The sequence below is a fragment of the Limulus polyphemus genome, unplaced genomic scaffold (assembly GCF_000517525.1).
Source record: "Limulus polyphemus unplaced genomic scaffold, Limulus_polyphemus-2.1.2 Scaffold1091, whole genome shotgun sequence".
Taxonomy (NCBI): Eukaryota; Metazoa; Arthropoda; class Merostomata; order Xiphosura; family Limulidae; genus Limulus; species Limulus polyphemus.
In genome coordinates, this window is record NW_013666701.1 from 54,068 (window position 1) to 57,637 (window position 3,570).

At 30.2% G+C, this 3,570-nt stretch overlaps 1 protein-coding gene across 1 annotated transcript in view; it reads right to left on the reverse strand.

Moving 5' to 3' along the window:
• Positions 1-3,086, reverse strand: part of LOC106462093 (insulin-like growth factor 2 mRNA-binding protein 1) — a 47,788-nt gene extending 44,702 nt beyond the window's left edge. The window contains exon 1 of the mRNA XM_022389229.1: positions 3,070-3,086. The gene's annotated coding sequence lies outside the window, so the exon portion shown is untranslated. The remainder of the gene's footprint in view (positions 1-3,069) is intronic.
• Positions 3,087-3,570: the final 484 nt, after the last annotated feature.

Here is a 3,570-nt window from a genome sequence, read left to right on the forward strand (position 1 = left end):
GCAATGCTTACGTTTTCATAGACTGATATCTAAATTTTACGATTCTTCATTCTACGTTATTCACTTTTGATATTGATTTTGAGTTGATTCACTTGCATAATATTCATTAATAATCCTTTTTTCAAACACAAAACTAAAGAGTTCGTCGAGTCGTCTCAACCTACCACTAGCAAATGGTAGCTTTATTTTATTTCTATAATTAGAGATCATTGAATTTTCACAATAGTTTATTTTATATTTGTGATTATTTTCTACGCATACAATCTAAAAACATAAACGTACGTTAGTTATCAAAGATTTTCAATATAAACAGTCCTACTATGATGATTTCTTTACTATTTCTCAAAACAAACGAAATAATTGATATTTTCAGTCACACTACCGCACTATACTTAAGACTACGCTGCCATCTATGGTGATAAAATGAAGACTTGCGGAAACATACATTACAAATACTAATATTTATGAGGGCTGTAACAAAGTTATTTTTTATGGCTTCATAAATGGTTGGAGATTGAACGAGTTACAGCAAACGAGATTTCACTAACGTCACGTAACAACTTTGATTTTATATTCGTCATCGTGTTACGTACGTTATTAAAACCAAACCGAGCAATAGGAACTGTTTGATTCAAACTCACAGCGGCATAGCAGTGATATTGTTGCAAGATTAATTTAATATTTTGTTTTAAATATTTATTTGCTGGAGGGAGCTAATATGCACGATGACGATAGTAAGATTTTTAGAATGTTTGCGAGTGTTAGTAATCGACAAGTTTAGTGAAATATCTAGTAGAAATACGGATGCATAGTATATAATAAATACAAATAACAAGACAATGAGCATTCCATTTATGTTTAACTTCTGTGCGAGTTATAGCAACTATTCTCTTACTGTTATTAGGAGAGCTGCTTGTTTGTTTATGGATCAAACTAAATTACGTGTATGTACCATTAGCGAGAAGTGTTGAAATGCGATTTGTGAACTCAGGCCTACAACTTGAGACAAAGTGAACGTAGACTACACCAAACGTAATAGAAAAAATTAGTTATCGTTACGTGGACTGAACTTCATATCTTAAAATAATTCGAAAGAACCCGCCAAACGGAAGAACGTCATAACAGTATAGTTAAGAAAAAAACATTAATATCAAGTCGTAATTTACAGGTGTAACTAAGTGTTAACTACGCAGCCTCATAACTATTAACAACCACTCTCAATCTGGAAAAAAAAAAAATATATATAAAAAAATCAACCCTATCGCCAAGTTACCGCTAGCATTATTTGTTGCGAACAATGTTTGTTAATTCTCGCAATATCTTGCACACTAGTTCTTTTATTCAACTAACAATTTATTCTTGTTGGTTTTAATAGGCTGAGGAATAAAATAAAAAAATAACTTATGAGGAAAACGATTTAGGAATACAGTTTAATTTGGTTTTTTAAACACCTTCAATATGCCTCTACTCTAGTGAAACTTCCCTTCCTTAAGAATTGTAACTTTTTTTTTTTTAATTACCAAATATTGGTTTTCTTTATAGCCACCCTACATTTGATGTACACCAATATGTTAAAATGTATTATGACGGTAAATATTTTAACCTTCAAATTACCAATGTTTTATACCGTTTACTGCAAACTGGTTCTGCTAATGGCTGGAGACGGCTTGAATGGGTAATGAAGAAAAAAATTTAATATAACAGCAAATGTACAACGTTTCGACAAGGTTTTGTTATCATCAGGTTTTTCTTCATTACCCATTCAAGCCGTCTCCAGCCATTATTAGTCTCAAAGTGGGTTCCTCGTCATCGAATTTGAAACTGGTTCTGCGTTTTGCATCATAACTTGATGAATAATTTTACGCTTTTGCCAAGAAAATTCATTGCAAAATATTGAAAAAATAAAATAAAATTCAGGAAATCCTACAGTAGTTAGGGAAATTAATTGCAATAATGACAGTAGTGTCGTTTAACGTTATTATTATTATACGTTATTAGAAACCCTATAATCAATAGAATAGTTAATCCACAAACAAGTTTTAAAATCATTTTATGTAAAAATGCATATTTCAAAATACAGATTTTCATGCAACGTAATAAAGTTACTGTTATAATACTAATCTAAAATTAAGGAAACGAAACGGAGTGTTTTACACATTAAATCACTAAACTACAATTAAGTACAAAGTGTAATAGAGCGTGTTTAAACTCAAGCTCGGGCAAGATCCGATAGCAAAATGCTTTTCAGGATACCCATATTTCCCTCTTTAAATAATTTATTCTGAATCAAACTAACGATTAATTGATAAAGTTCTCTCACTCTCATTCTGTCCTCAATAAAGTACAGCACAGTATTAAAAAATAACTGCTGTGGCCCACATCTGTAGTGTTTTCTTTCACACACACTCAGAGTCAGAACCTTTAAGACTTTATATCACAATTCGCGTTATTATTTTTCTTATCGAAAAACATTTATGGTCTGCAGTGGCTAAACTAGCAAAACTAGAGATAAAACTTGTACAGTTTTAACGACATCCTCTGTTAGTCCAGTAGTGACAATACAGCCCAAGCTATAGATTAAGAATCACTTTCACAGTTTACAGTACAACACAGTGCTATTACGTATTAACATGCCACATTTTGTACGTCACGTCTAGTTTTATTTTTAGGTTAGTAGTACTATTTAAAAAACTTCAAATTCAATCACGTTGTTTGGAAATTAGCATTAATTTGTTTGCACGGTTCGTTTTTGTTGATTGCTTAACCTAAAAATAAAATTACGAATAAGTTCCTATCAGTATCATAAAAGAAATGTTGTTTAGCGTTATAATATAAAAGTATAAAAATCATATTCAAAGTACAAAATCCTAGAACATACAATCATATCGGAAAAAAAACACAAAAAACAATTGCTCATGTCACATCGCAAGTAAGAACATATTATTATTATTATTAGTATTAAAATAGTAATATTACTACATTTGGTTATTTACAATCTGTCTTTTAAAATTAAATAGTCTTTTACAATTAATTTCAAGAAATTATTTTATAACTAAACATAAAACTCACCTAAAGTTTAATATGTGTGGTGAACTATGATGCAACAATAATAATATTAATTATTTTTGTGCACTACTGAAGTACTTTTAGTTCAACGAAAACAATCTCGAACCTATCACCATCACTCAGCCACCTAACTTAAGAGTTTTTAAACAACTTCATCAAATTATCGTTCGTTGCGGCATCAATTAACTGTGGCATATCTGAGCATGCTCAATGCAGAGCCAATCCTGAAAAAAACGGGCGATTACATTCCCTGCAAGCGTATAGTAAAAAATATAAGGTTTATCTTATCTATAAAATTAGTAGATGAAAGTAAGCCATCCCATAAATGCAGTAGTTCTAATTTTTATTAATATTCAAATAATTGTTTTTTTGTGTAAATTATTTCAATAAAACTAGAAATAGTCATAAAAAGTCAATAAACGTTCTGCCACCCCTAAACAGTTTAAGGACATTTTCACAAAAAATATTTCCGAGAAATGCTTATATAATATATTTACTTTTATT